At 46.0% G+C, this 15,737-nt stretch overlaps 1 long non-coding RNA gene across 2 annotated transcripts; it reads left to right on the top strand.

Moving 5' to 3' along the window:
- Positions 1-2,254: 2,254 nt before the first annotated feature.
- Gm14221 lies at positions 2,255-15,390 on the top strand. 2 transcript variants are annotated; one of them, XR_866919.1, is made up of 3 exons: positions 2,255-2,560; positions 8,205-8,340; positions 14,582-15,390. It is a non-coding gene; the product is annotated as a predicted gene 14221 (long non-coding RNA). The 2 variants fall into 2 exon arrangements; XR_866918.2 differs by lacking the exon at positions 2,255-2,560 and adding an exon at positions 3,431-4,069.
- The last annotated feature ends 347 nt before the right edge of the window (positions 15,391-15,737 follow it).

The following is a 15,737-nucleotide window of genomic DNA, read 5'->3' as shown; positions in this document are numbered from 1 at the left end:
GGAAGCACATTATGGACTTATTCAGGATGCCCACTCTGGTGGCCATTCGTACAGTCTTTGCATGAGTAAGAATCAGTCCTAGGGCTGGAGAGATGGCTCAGTGGTTAAGAGCACTGACTGCTCTTCTAGAGGTCCTGAGTTCAAATCCCAGCAAGCACATGGTGGCTCACATCCATCTGTAATGGGATCTGATGCTCTCTTCTGGTGTGTCTGAAGACAGCTACAGTGTACTTACATACATAAAATAAATCTTAAAAAAAAAAAGAATCATGCCTAAAGGGTCACTGCCCTGAGATTTTTCTTTTTTTTATTTATCAGAGTAATTAATTTTGTATATGGGTGTTTCGCCTACATCTATGTATGTGCACAACATATATTCTAGGTACCAGGAGCAGTCAGAAGAGGGCATCAGGTTCCTGAGAACTGGAGGTCTGGATGGCTGTGAGCCATCATATGGGGGCTGGGAATCAAACCTGGGTCCTCTGCATGAGCAACAAATGCCCTTAACCACCGGGCCATTTCTCCAGCGTGAACATCCTCATTTCTATAAAACTTGCTCGAGGGTCAAAATTAATATCTCATATTTCACTCAATTTTTCAATAGTTTTTTAAAAAAAACTGTAACTTCCATATCCATTAGATACTGTTGAATTATAGTTTGCTTTTCAAAATGATGTCTCGGGTGTGGTGGTGCACACCTTTAATCCCAGCACTCAGGAGGCAGAGGCAGAGGCAGGAGGATTTCTGAGTTCGAGGCCAGCCTGGTCTACAGAGTGAGTTCCAGGACAGCCAGGGCTACACGGAGAAACCCTGTCTCGAAAAAACCAAAACAAGAAACCAAAGGAAAAAAAAAAAAAAACCAAAAAAAACAAAACAAAACCAAAAAAAAAATTTTTTTTTAACTTGGCTAAGATCAAAATGATGTCTCACTAAAATGATGTTACCCAGGCTGGCTTTGAACTTCTGGACTCAGCTGAGCTTCTGGAGTAGCAGGGGTAGACATACATGGTCTTTGCCTACCTTTGAATTGTAAATTTAACTAGGCCCCGTGGCTAGTGGCTACTGAACTGGCCATGCCAGATCTTTGGAGAGTTTGTGGCAGTCTCCCCCTGCCCCTATCGTCAGCCCTTGGCCCACAGGTCTGCTTATATCCCCTTTCCCTGGAAGGTCTAGTGAAGGGGTGGGGGCTCTGCATTCACCCTTTGCTCCACTCATGGCCTCTTGTCTTTTCCTACTTATTGAGTAAATACCTCAGGGCACAATCTTAGCCTGCAGGATGTCAATGCTCTTCTCAGGATCCCCGCGCAGCCACTGCTCCCACTTTAATGCAGATGAAAGGCTCATGGAGGCTAGTGGTGTTTCTTAAGTCACACAGCTGGAAAACATGGTTTCCAATCCCTGCTGTCAGTGCACAGGGCCAGGCACAGGTGGATGCCCCAGGCTCTATGGCTCAATTCTTACATCTGTTTCTACAGACATGGATTCAAATGCAAGTCTTCTTGTAAGGCAAAGGCAGTGCAGGTAAGGGAGGGAGGAAGAGGGAGTGGCTAATGGAGGGGTGTGGTCTTAGTTTCTACCGGACTCAGCATCAGGGGTCAGTATGAGTTTGCACAGGTTCAAAGTGGTGGGGAGCTGGGATGTTCACATCTCAGTCACTGCAGCAGCGGCACATGGTGCCACGGGCCTGCCACTGGAGTGGACAAAACCCATTCCGTGGACAAAGGAAGCTTCCAGGCGAGAGAATGGCAGCTGGTGGCAGCCCTCCCCCAAGGGTGTTGTAGAAATCCCTCACACTTGGCTGAGCCCGCTGGAGTCACTGGAAGCCAGGATCACTGGGAAGCAGCTCTCTTCCACGGGTTCCGAATGTCTCTTAGGGACCATGACTGCCTTTTTTAGGAGGGTTAGCCATGGCAAAGCAGATGGCGCCTGGGTGATGATCTTTGGAAACCGGGATGGATTTGCAATTCAGAAAGGAGGGAGGCTGGGAGTCTTTGCATATGTATAAAGAAAGCAAGCTTTTCCTACAGCTGTACTGGTGTGAATTAGGTTTGGGGCATGCTTAAATTCACTTAGGGGCGTAGATTTTTTTTTTGGGGGGGGGATCATTCCAGAGGTCTTTAACAATATCCTTCAGCATATAAACAATTTACGGATTATAAATTATTCAGCTTCCTTAAAGCAAGTCCCTTAATCATGGATCGCAGGCAACTCTTAGCCTACTTTGAGCGCTTGGTACTTGCGGGCAAAGTGGCTTTTTGGTGTCTATTCAGCAATTCAAGTTTGCTTCTGAAGCTGTGACTTTCCCTTCCTGAATTCATGCTGGAGCAAGACTCTTTTGAGAAGATGGCTTTTCACCTTTAAACACATGAGATTTAATTTTCTTCTTCTGCCATATCCATCCCTAAGCTTTGGAGAAGCCAGGCTGACAAGACAGTTGCCCTGGCTTCTGAAGTCTGCCTAGCGCGCCCCGCATCTGGGAGCTTTTCTGTATTGATCAGGCGCTGGTTCGGCATTAGCCCCTCTTTGTCTGTCTGGTGCTAACTGAGGCCCTCCCTGGAAGGTAGGATTGGCTACCTGATTTCATTACTCGGAGGTGGGCAGAGGGATTTCAGTGCAGCTGGCTCACGAGGTGTGGAGGGTGGGCAGCTTAAGGACTAGATCATGTTTCTAGCCCTGCAAGGGTCAGTCGCCTACATTGCCCAGGCTTCCTCTAGAGCCATGGTCCTCAACCTTCCTTATACTGTGACTCTTTAATACAGTCTGTTATGTCGTAGTGACCTCCCAGTCATAAAATAATTTTAGTTGCTAATTCATAATTGTATTTTTGCTACTCTTACGAATTGTAATTTTTTTTTTTGAGATAGAGGGTTGCCAAAGGGGTTATGACCTGCAGGTTGAGAACAGTGTCACCGGTCCAGTGTCTAGACCAACGAAGCTGGAATCTTTGGGAATGGAGTCGAGAGGTGGATTTTTCAAAGCCTTGCAGACGGGAACCAGGTGATGCTCCTCATAGACAGGACCGGCGACCACAATATTTGAAAGCCCACAGCCTTTTTTGACACCTAACTTCAGGGCCTTGGAATTGACGTGAAGGGCAAAGCTAGGCAGGCTTAAGTTTGAATATTGAATCTGCTGAGATTTGCTGTGATCTTGGGCTAGGTGCCTGAGGTCCTGAGGAATCTACCTTTGAATTATCACAATATAATTATAACTAACCAGACTTGTAGGATTGTTTGGGATATTCGGTGAGATACTCAGGTCCCCGGGGAGTGGCTATTCCTCATTAAGGGTCACAGCACCCACCTCTTCCAGCCTGGTCCCGGTGGTCCCCTCCCCTCTTTTTTTTATCCAGCCTGGTAGCTAGGTTCTGACCTCAAGTCCCTGGCTGGCTCCTTGCTGATGGCCACAGCGTGCTCAGTGGTGCCCATCTTCTCCCGAGGAGGATGGTATCGACATTTCAAAAACAGTTTAATTATTCTGCGGCTGCCTGGCTATTAGCTGCGACAAGAGAGCTCAGGGCTATTTTTCAGCATTAATTTTCCATTTGAAATGAATTCCTTTTGGTTACACTTTTTAAATGTTTCTTTTAATTAGACGCAATTACTTCAGAAGAATTGCTTTTATTCCTCAGCCTGAGATCCCAGCGATAAAGTCGCTATCTGGCCCCACCGAACGGCCGGGACGGCTCATTTAGTCTCTGCACTAAAGTATATTGAACTAGGAAATTATACAGCGAATCAACTATTAATTCCTTTTATGATCGCTCACTCTAACATCTTGAATGAGATCTTCAGGGGGAAATTTAGTCACAATAGGGATCATTGTCTCCCCCCACCCCCTCCGCCCTCGCCACCCTTCCAGCCCTCCGCCTAGTGTGAGGGGAGCTATCCTGGTGATGGTCAAGGCACAGGGGCAGGATGCCACGGGGCTCATGGTTTTCCTGGGGTCTTTGGGGGTAGGGGGTAGATAGTACGGCGGAAGCTGCTTTGCTGAAGGAGTCCCTTTTCAGACCTCAAGAAGAAGGAGGATACTGTGACTATGTGGAGACAAAGTATCCCTGCCTTTGAAGGTCGGTTCTGTGGTTTGGTCCTTCGTGGTACGGTTCTTCAGGCGGCCTGGGAGCCAGTAGGTGGCGCTCTCCCACTGCGTTGGCAATTCTGTCTGCGCTGATGGAGGAAGCTTCGCAGTTACTTGGGAGACTCATTTTAGAGACCTTAGCCAGAAGCAAGCTTAACAGACAGGGAAACTGAGGTACAAAAATGGGTGTGTGATCACAGAAAAAGACTGAACCAGCTCTTTTGGTCCTTGGACCACGTCTCTGAATTTGACTCCCTGTATGGGATGTTGCTGGTGAAGGCTTACAGCTCAACTCACCTGTTCTCTGCCACTTCTACACTCCCAGCTGTCAGAAGGGGAGGGGCTGGGTAGGATCACTGGACTTCCAAGGGCACTTGGGATGGAAGGATTCTAGGGATGGAGTGAGCCAGAGGAGGGCCCCATGCTGGCTGTGACTGAAAATGGATTGTGTGCATTGTGGGATTACAGTTCTGGAGGGAAGAGTCACTAGAGATTCCAATGGGATGGGTATGTAGGTGTGTGCCTCAGTTTCTCTTAGGGGAGGCAGGTTTGAAAGATGGGTAGGAGGTTGGAGAGTAAGGAAGCTCACTGAGTAGAGGGGAGGGCCTGTGACATGGCCCTCCCTCTCCCTCAGGTTTATACACCTGCGCTGGGAGTTTTTTTTTCCACAGACTGTCCTGGCTGCTCTGTGCAGGACTGTGAGGGGCTCCTGCCCTCACAGGTGGAAGTGAAAGTGATCTCTGTCTGACCGGAAGAGTAGGGGTGGCTCCTCTAGGGTCAGAATCACCTTAGGACATTTGTGGCCAGGGATAGTAGCTACTGTCTGTGAGACTCCTCTGAGGACAGATTTTCAGGGGGGCTCTGAACATTCCATTTGTTTCCGATGAGAAAAAAAAAGTACATTTTTGTCTATTTTCAAGGTTCATTTCTTCCGGATTTTGAAGGAAATCAAAACATTTTCATGGGTCTCTGAAACATCATGGGCCCCCGGGGCACTACTCCTTTGCCCAAAGAAGAGTCTGCATTGTTTTGGAAGAAGCAAAACAAACCAAAACCGAAACCAAAACCAAAACCAGATAAGCTTTGGAGTTTGGATCTCCCACTTTGAGATGGATGGAGGGAAGCTGTGGGGCTTTTTGCTGCCTCTTTGCCTCCAGCCTCTCTTGCTTCCTGGATGCCAGGCCAATGTCAGCATTTACTGTGCCCAGAGCATTGATGCAGTGATTTCTTTTTTAAATTGCATCATTTTGTGTGTGTGTGTGTGTGTGTGTGTGTGTGTGTGTGTGTGTGTGTGTGTGAGCACCTTTGGGTCCTTCTACCTGGTCCAGATTGCATGAAGATCTTGTCAGGCCGGGCGGTGGTGGCGCATGCCTTGAATCCCGGCAGAGGCAGAGAGGCAGAGAGGCAGAGGAGAGGCAGAGAGGCAGAGGCAGGCAGATTTCTGAGTTCGAGGCCAGCCTGGTCTACAAGTGAGTTCAGGACAGCCAGGGCTACACAAAGAAACCCTGTCTCGAAAAACCAAAAAAAAAAAAAAAAAAAAAAAAAAAAGATCCTGCCATCTTTTTGCCCCATTCCCAAGCCTTTGCTCTCAAGGGATTGAGAAACAGAGTCACCTCAGAGGTCCTTCAAGTTTGTAAAGTTTGTAGCCCTGCATGGAAGGCTGGCTGGGCTCTCCCTGAATCGTCCTCACCCTCCTCAGCATAGAAGAGCTGAGGTTAGGGCAGGGGTGGAGTTTCAGTAGTCAGCTGCCTGGACTCCGAGAAAGACATGGCTGTCTGAGAGGGACATTCCTGCCCCCGAATCAACTGGGGGAGGGGAGGGTGGTGTATAGAGGAGATGTGGTCCTTGCTAAGGCTAGTTTCTCTGCTGTCCCCAGGGAGCCTGCTTCGGATGGAATGTCACAGTGAGATGGAATGTTACAGCGGATAAAACCTTTGGGTGGTGACAGGGTCTCATGAATGGGATTTGCCTCCCTCATTTAGCAATGAAGAGACCAGAGTTCTCTATCAGGTGACAAGATATCTGGGCACACTGACCCCTGACCGCCAGCCTCCAGAACCAACCGAGAGAAAGACTTATCTTCTGGATGTGATAGTTGATAGTTGTTACAGCAGCCCGCACATTTCTTCTTCTGTCTGACCTTGGTTCTGGCCGGGGTGCTCTGATCTATGGGAGCCTTGGACTCAGGCCATGACTGAAGGGAGCAGAACTCGTATATGTTGAGGGAAGCCATGCATGGTACTGTTGTATTGGCTGACTGTCTTCTGGGATTTGGGACTTCCAGCTCCATAATGGGGACTGGCCATTAGGTGAACCATGTTTTGGTTACTCTAAACTCCCTGTTTGTCATTTGGCCATTGTTTCTGCTGAAGACGCTGTTTATCATCTCATCTTTGAAAAAATGTCAATGTCCCACCTTAGGCTTCTTGGGGACTTAGTGGTTAGTTCAGCTGCTTACGTGGGGTGATTTGATTGGCTGATTAAAACATCAGAAATAAGGAGGAGCTGGCCTCGAAGTCCCCCTCCCCTTTTTTCCTTTAAATTTAGACTTGTACTCTCGAGCAGAAAGGATCCAAGACTGTTCCAGTAAGGTTTTACTTCCACCACCATCCTGAGAGGAGACTTGTGTGTCCATCTTTGCATTTTAAGAAGCAAACTAAGTCATACAATTTTTATAAAAGGAAACCTATGATGTCTGTTGAGGGTACTTGATGCTTTCTAGCACTTTTTAAAAAAGCTAGTTAAGAAGCAGCCACTTAGATAAGAGAGGGCTGGGGTGTGAGGGAAGCTAGCGTTTAAAGGGACGTCTCTCCTGGAAGATGTCTGCTTACCTTTCTTACTGCTGGGTCAGAGTGCCTGACAGTTGGAGGGTCGAAGGGTTTGTTTTCACTTACGGTTCAGAGAAAACAGTTCATCATGGTAGGGGAGGCCTGGCAACTAGGTCAGCTTGGTTTGTGGCAGTGGGACACAGTGGCAGCTGCTTCTAGCATGGTTCTGACCAGAAAGCAGAGAGCTGGGCAGGAAGAGAGGCCAGGATCTACCCCCAAGGCCCACCTCTGAGTGGCCAATCTCCTCCCCCAAGGCTTTATCTCATGAGGTTTCCACAATCTCCCCCAAACGAGCTGTCAGTTGGAGACAAAGTTGTCAAACAGTTGAACAAAGAGTGACACGGCCATGCAGGTATGACGGCACGGCCGTACAGGTGCGACGGTGCCCACGCGCTGTTTGGAGAACGAACGTGGGATCAGGATGAGGTTGTGAGCCCCGTTTTCCTGGACTTCCCACGTAACAGGTAGACAGAATTCAGCAGCCTTTCCAACTCCGTTTTCCTTTTCTGTAAAATAGACAGCTGAGTGTTGGCTTGGTTCAAGCATTCAAAGCAATAGACTGTGCTTAGCATAGTCTCTGCCACATGGGATGGCTTGACAAATGGAAGTTAATTGTCTCTTTATGAAAAGATAACAGAAGTGATTAGAGTAGAAACCCAAAGGATTCAGAGGCTCAGTTAACACAATTCCTCAAGCCATTGCCTTCAGTTTGAGAAATCACTGGAGTCTCTTGGGTGGCTCCTTAGACGCCAGGAGGCTGGGCCCCATCCCAGAGCTGAGTCAGTGGACCTGGGACCTAAGTCTTTCCCAGGTGATACTGATGCTGGGGGCTCGCTTGGCGCCGAGACTGGCAGTTAAAAAGGGAACGGAGGCTGCCTGGTTGACGCACGTAGTCCATGAAACGGTGTGCAGGCATACAGGAACGTGCTAAAAGCCGGCTCAGAGACAGGCAGAGCCTGGGAGCTCACTGGCCAGCCAGTGTATCTGAAAACAGTGAGCACCAGGTTCAGTGTCTCCAAAATGGGATGTGGAGCAATGCCCGATGTCCACCTGCGGTCTCCACACTCAGGCACACAGGTGAGTGCACCCAGACTCACACACCAACAGGCGGTGTTTATGATCTTTTATGGCTTCTACCCCTAACTAACAGGGTTTGAGTGTGTGTCAGGAGTGATGGGCAGAGGCTGTGGGCTACATCAACTGTGGCATCAGCAGCAAAGTTAGAGAACAAGGATATTTAATTGACACACGTGAGTGCAAAGTTAGATACTTTAAATGTGAAAAACTTATTTTTTTCAGACAGAGCCTCACAATGTAGCCCTGAATGGCTGGAACTCCTTGTATACCAGGCTGGCCTTGACATCACAGATATCGGCTCATCTCTGCTTCCTAGGTACGGGGATTAAAGACGTTAGTCAACCACAGCTTGCCAAAGGTGATTCTTTTTTTTTTTTTTTTTTTTGGCCAATTATTTCTCAATAGGAATTGAGATTGTTATAGGGGAGGTCTTCAGAAGTCAGGAGGTAGCTGGAACCTACTGGCCTGACTTAGACATTGATTGATGGGAGTTAGCTATGACATAGCACAGGCATGCCATAGATACTTTTCTTGTGGCAGAGGATGGAACCCAGGGCCTTATCCATGCTAGATAATCACTCTATCTCCAGACTATGTCCTTAGCCTTGTTATGGGGCTGTGGCATGCATGGAGAAAGCCCACCTTCCAGGGCAATACCAGTGTGTCCAATAACTGTCAACATTGCGGGAAAGAGGTCCTGAATAAGCAACCTTTGATCTACCTTGACCCTTGGACCTCAATTTCAGGGTGCAGAAAACAGGGGAGGTGGTGTCAATTTATTCTACAGATGTCTGCCCTGTCCCCTGATCTTCTCAGCCAAGGGCAGAGAGGAGAGCCAAGCTGCAGCTGGAGCTCCAAGAACATATGGGCCTTGGAAATCATAATACGGGGGAGCCATCTTCTTCATTAATTGATTAATGTAATTAGAGAAAGATAAGTATGTCGATGCCGAGCACATTAGAGTTAATTTGTACAGGCAATTAGCTGTGCCCCTCCCGTCATACTTACTGCTTCAGAGGCTCTGCGCACAGACACTCTGGGGTCAAGTCTGGGCCCCAGGGACCTTATTCTAGGACCCCAAGAAGAGCACTAATCTCCCCGGAGAGGGACTAGAGCAAAGCCCTACGACCTCGGGAGAAGTCCCTTAACTTGCATGCGTCTCCGTTTCTTCTAAGCCCACTGGAGGTAACGACTTTGGTCTCTATCAGAGAGGTGAGCACACAGTGAGGAGGTGTATGAACCAGGAGCAGTGTGTCCCCCCTCTCTCTTGTGTCCTTCTGGGGACATCTTTTTCAGGCTTCAGCACACCTTGCTCTGGACAAGATGTGGACTTGAGATGTTCTAGGACGTTTTAAAGACATCATGGGTCTTGTCCTTCCCTCATTCTCTTCTATCCCAAGCTGTTCTCTACCCTCACTTGCTCTTCTGGGCTGCCTCCAAGCTTGTCTGTCTTGTCTGCCTGTCTGCTTGCCTTCCACGCATGCATTGCTTCTGGAGAGAAGCAATCCAGAGATCCAGTTGCTTGTGTAAAATCTTCTTCAAGGATTAGTCACTCTAAAGCTGACCTCTTCATTTCTCCTGTCTCAACAGCAACCTTTTTGAAGGTTCCTGACTTTTGTCTTCCTGTCTTAGCAAATCCAGCTGGTTCCTCTCTCAGCTCCCCTCCCATGGTGCCGTGAAGAACCCCTCCCCCCTCACGTGACCTCTATTGTGCTCTGTCTATCCATCCCTTCATCTGACTTCGAGGTCGTCTTCCTCCCACTATCTGCCCACTGCATTCTGAAGATCACCACCCAGACCACGCCCATTTCCTCACCCCTTCCTCATGCACACTGCGCATTCTCATTGCTTGGGTATCCTCCAACCCTTCTCAAACTGCGGGTTCTCATTTTAGTTGACGAACACACAACTGGCTTCTCCAACCCTCTACAGAGATGCCCAATTTCTCCTCTTAACACTGTTCCTGAGTGCTCCCCACCTCTCCTCAGCATCCACTCCATCCTCTCTCACAGCCTCATGCCAGGATATGGCACCTCCATCCATGAAAGTCTCAGACAATAGCTGGGGATCACTCCTGGCAGCCCCCACTTCCACCTGCTGCACCTGAGCACTATTAACGTTTTACAGCCTTATCGAGGTATGATTGACGAGAATTTAAAGGTTTAAAACATCGAATATGTCTGGGAAACCTCACCACACTGAAGATCATGGACATTGCATCAGTTCCTAAAGTTTCCTTTTGACCTTGTGTCAGGCTTCCCGATCCATACCTGCCTCGCCATTCAATACTCAGGCAATCGCTGACTTACTTCCTATCACGGAAGGAGTAGTTTGAGGGCACATGAAATGGCTCAGTGGGTTGAAGGACTTGCTGCCAAGTTTGTTGACCCAAGTTCGATCCCCGGGGCCGACTTAGTAAAAGGAAAGAACCAACTCCTGAAAATAGCCCACCAACCTCCAAGTGCAATCCCATTTGCTAAATAAATGTAAAAAAGTGAGAGAGTAGTTTTCCTTTTTATAGAGTCTTATATAGATAGAAGTTTATACACTATGTGTTTTTTCCCTATGGCCTATCTCACTCAGAATTATTTTGATCCTCACCCATTTTATTTGATTGTCTCAGGATTTCCAAGTGCTTTTACATTGTTGAATATTATTCCACTGTATGGATATACCACAGTGTATTTCAGCTGTTGATGGACATTTGATGTTATGGAAATTATTGTACAAGTCTTTGTGTGAACATATAATTTGATCTTCCCAGGAGCAAAATGTCTGGATCATTTGTTGGTGAGTGTTTAACATTTAAGAACCCACCAAGCTGAGTGAGGTAGGGGAAGGCCTTTAATCCCTGCACTCTGAGGCAGAAGCAGGCAGATCTGTGAGTTCGAGGCTAGCTGGTCTACATAGAGAGTTCTAAGCCAGTCAGAGTTCCAACAACACAAACAAAATAAATCTGCTAATTTTCTTTTTGCTTGGATGTGCCATATTACACTCTCATCACCATGGGTAAGTTCAAGACACTCCCTGTCTTTGGCAATATTTTATGTGCAGTCCATATGTTTTGGTCATGCTAGGAGGAACATGACAGTTTCTAATTATGGTTCATTTTGTTTTGTTTTTTGTTTGTTTGTTTGTTTGTTTTCCCTTCAAGACAGGGTTTCTCTGTGTAGCCTTGGCTGTCCTGGAACTTGATTTGTAGACCAGGCTGGTTTTGAACTGATAGAGATCCGCCTGCTTCTGCCTTCTGAGTGCTGGGATTAAAGGCGTGTGCCACCATGACTGACCTGATTATGGTTTTGATCTGTATTCTGAGGTAATTATGGGGTAATTTTTCAAGTGCTTATTTGGCAAGTATTTGTTCAAAATTTACTTATTTAAAAAACTTAAACACTCTGTTAAGGACAAAGTCTGAATTGGTTTTACATATTTGTAATACACAGTCCGTACCACATATGTCATTTGAAAGCATTTCCCCTGGCCTATGGCCTGATATTTTTGTTCTCCTTAAAATGTCCTTCAAAAAAGTAAACATTGTAAATTTTAATGAGATCCAACTCATCAATTGTTTTTCTTATAGAAACGATTTTTTTTAAATGAAAGGCTATGTGTTATTTAGTATTTATTTGTCTGTGTGTGAGAGTGCGTGTATACAGTTGCCATATCGCATGTGTGGAATCAGAGGCTAGCCTGTGGGAGCTGGCTCTCCCCTGCCACCATGTGAATGCCAGAGGTCAGATTCAGGTCACCAGGCTTGGTGACAAGCACCCTTACCTGTCCTTGCCCTCTTACTGGCCCTGTGAGTCATTTCCCTGTGACTGTGTCTGACCCAAAGTTATAAAGACTTTCTCCAATAGCTGTGGGAGAACTACATAATTACATATGGTGTTAGGCTTTTACATTTCTGTCTCTTTTTTGATAACATAGTGGAATAAAGCCCACAGACTGCAGTTTGCCAACCTAATGTGGACCGCTTGGGCTGGGGTGGGGTACTGCCTAATGCATGCCATGGGGTACGCCTAATGCCTAAAAGCAATTCTCAGGCAATCAGTAAGGCATAGTGTCACATGCCTGTCACCCGGCATTTGGGAGCCTGAAGAAAGGAGAATCAGGAGTTTAGGTCATCTTCAACTACACAGTGAGTGTGAGTCCAACCTGGACTACATGAGATTGTCTCCGAACACCAAGGACAGAAGTGACCGTGGGAGATGGTAAACACACCTGTTTCACTGTAAGCTCCAGCTCACTCTGCATCCCAGTTGACCCCAGTTGTGCCTAAAAATATGAAATTCCATTTTTTAGAGTGTAGTCACAGTTTCACACCCAGATAATCTTCACCAGGGCCCACTTCTATTTTTTCCACTTTCTTAACTAGAATTCTTTGAAGTAGGAGATTTTTGTTTTTAAATTTTGATGAACCTCATTCTTTGATCAGGTTTGAGTTAGTGTTTGATCATGGTGCAAGATATAGATTAAGGTTTTAGAAAATATTAAAATTCATTTTCTCTACAGAACTTGGTACTTTTTCTGTAAATCAATGGACACACGCATATACTTACTTTTTAAAAAGTCCTATTAACTCTGTGTCTGTGGTGTGTGTGTATATGTGTGTGTTATAGGTATGTATGTAGTATATGGTATGTGAATGTATGTATGTGTATGTGGTTTGTGTATGCATGAGCATATGCAAGATTGCATGCATGTCTATAGTGTGTAACACGTGTTCACAGAGGCCAGAGGAAGATATCATGCATCTAACTGCCCTGAGACAGGGTCTCTCACTGAACTAGGAGTTCATTATTTTGGCAGGCTGGCAGCCAGTGAGTTCCCAGAACCTACCCAAAACTGGGGTGATAGGTATATATGATGGATACATACAAACATTCTTGGTTTTTATGTGGCTGCTGGGGACTTGAACTCTAATCCTCATTCTTGCACAGCAAGAACTCTTACCCACGGAGCTCTCGCTCCAGCATTTAACAAACAAACAAACAAACAAGCAAAACAACCCCAAAAAAACAAAAAAACCAAAAACCAGTCTTACTATAAAGGCCAGGCTGTCCCCAGCTCTCACTCTTCCTGCCTCAGCCTCCCGAGTAGTGGGATTCTCTTCTCTGCGGTCACCTCCTTAGTCTGGGTCACCAGCAGCCTTTGGATGAATGCGTCAGCCTTCTCCACGGCACTTCTCTTTTGCTCCTCCAATTTATCCTCCATTCAGTAACCAGAAGGGATTTTCCCCAGTTAACTTCTACGTTTGACACTCATCACTAGCTTCCCACTACCCTTGAAATGTGATTGTGTGTGTGTGTGTTTGTGTGTGCACGTGCACATGCATGTGCAGACAGCAGTATTCTGTGGCAAAGGCTTGTTACAGAGAGGGGAGGAAGACTGTAGCCATCCGATATTCAGTCTCCATGTTCTTCCTGTGGTCACACTGAACAATTACTATCAATATATTTTTTCACTTGCCTCTTTACTCCTGGCTCTCCTCCCCTTTCACTTCCTTATTCTTCAGTGCCTACTGCTGTGCTTGGCTCATTTTAGGTGACTGATACTGCAGTGGTTGATTGAATGAACGAAATAGGGCTATTTCATTTCTATTTAATCTCTTTTCCTTCTCCACGAGGTGGGGATCATAGGGTTCAGATTACTAGATTGTTGGGGTATGGGGACACTACTAAGTTTGATGTTAGTGTCTGGAAGGGTCATAGGGTTTGGTAGTTCAAGGTTTAGTTCAGACGGAGCCTCCCATTATGTGGAAGAAAAGAAAAGAAAAGCTATGCATTATGAAGCCACTCGAGAAGCAAATAACATCTGTTTGCCGGAGTGGCTGCTCCTAAAGGTGTAGGACATGCTCCATCATCCTTGGAAGGGCAGAGCCAACAGTGTTGAACATGAAGCCCAAGACTTCCTATGGAGAGAAGAGCCACCATCTTGAGCCAAACTTACCTCTCAGCTATCTCCGCATGCCATTTATTTATTTATTTTTCTTGAGATGGTGCCTTCTATATAGCTCAGGTTAGCCTCAAACTCCTGGCAATCCTACCTTAGCCTCCTGGATACTGGGATTACAGGTGTGGCTCTCCATGCCTGCCTTCAAATATTCTCTTAAAAATCCCCATTTGTTCATTTTAACGGACACATAATAACTGTGCAACTGTTTATGAGGGATGATGTCATATTTAAAATTTTTTTGGTGTGAATTTGGGTGTGTATGTGTGCGTGTGTGTGTGTGTGTGTGCAGAAGCATGTGCATGCAGATGCATGTACACATGCGTGTTTGTGCAGTAGTAAGAGGTCAACATTGGGTGCCTTCTTTGGTTGCCCTCCAGTTTGATTTTGAGACAGGGTTTCTCACTGAGCCTGGAGCTCACTGGTCTGGCTGGCTGGTCTGACCAGCAAGCCCCTGGGATCTTCCTGCCTCTGCTTTCCTAGGGCTGGGATTTTAGCTGCATGCAGCCATGCCTGGATTTTTAGGTGGGTTCTGGGGGTCTGTACTCAGGTTCCCAGACTTGCCCAGAAGCACTTTGATAATGGAGCTGTCTTCTTATCACTCCAGGTCTTCGTTCCCTTAAGTGACCCTTGTGTTTCTTTCTTAGGGCCTGGAGGTAGGGGACCACCACTACCTGTGTGTTCTTGGTCTGGGAGGTGACCCTGGCAGTGAAGATGACTACAGGGGAAATGGAGCAGGATCTGATCCCATAGAAGAGGTCTTCTGAGTCCATCGGAATGATGGGAGATTGGGTTGCATGATGCTTGGAAAGTTCTTAGCATACTGCTGATGTTGGAGGAAGTGCTTACAGTAGACTGTTGTTATTATCATCATTAGTACTGGCTATTATTACAATACCCATCACTTTTGTAGTCATCATCGTCTTCATCGTCATCATCATCATTGTCATCATCTTCACTAGGCATGGCCAGGTGAGGCAGAGGTGTCTACCTGGGCCCCGAAATTTCATACCTTCTCTTTCATAATATAAGAACAGCTGCCCAGACAGGAACTACATTTCCCATACTCCCATGCGTGTGTGGGACCACATGACTAATTCTCATTAGTGGACTGTGAACAGAAACATAGCACAGGACATAACAAGATGAGTCCACTTTCTCTCTTCTCTCCTCCTCTACCATCTGTGGAGAACCAGAGGACTCTGAGGCCCCCTAGGGAGTCTAGTCATCCTGACTTCAATGACCACAGTTCAATTTTGCTTATTCTTGAGTATCATGTAAAAGGAATCATATAAATACTTATCATTTTTCTACCTTCATATTTTGTATTTTTGTAACTTCATATTTATTCTTTGCTTTGCTATTGTGTAGTATTTGAATATATCACACTCTATTCCTTTCATGTTCTTATTGCTGGGGGCTTGTACTATCTCCAGTGTTTAATTATTATAAATAAAACCACAATGAGTATCTGTGTACAAGTCATTTTTGAAGTGTGTGCTTGTTTCCTTTTGATAAGCCCTTGTGGATTTTCTAGACATTGGTAAGTATAATTGATCTGGCTGTACTACTTACTCTGTGCTCCTGGCTGTGTGTGAGTCTCAGTTGCTTTTATCCTGGTCTGGATTTAGTGCTGTTAGTTCTTTTTTTTTTTTTTTTTTTTTTTTTAGGAGAGAAATTATTTTATTTATTTATTATTTTAAAAATTTCAAAATAGCAAAAGCTCTTTGAAGTTAAACATTAAAAAATGCTAATTTCAAGCACAGTGAGAAAACTTATCAATAATATTTCCATGATGTTTGT

This window comes from Mus musculus, chromosome 2, assembly GCF_000001635.26.
Source record: "Mus musculus strain C57BL/6J chromosome 2, GRCm38.p6 C57BL/6J".
In the NCBI taxonomy this organism is placed as follows: Eukaryota; Metazoa; Chordata; class Mammalia; order Rodentia; family Muridae; genus Mus; species Mus musculus.
Note: the sequence above shows the minus strand (reverse complement) of the source record. Positions and strands in the feature narration are given on the sequence as shown.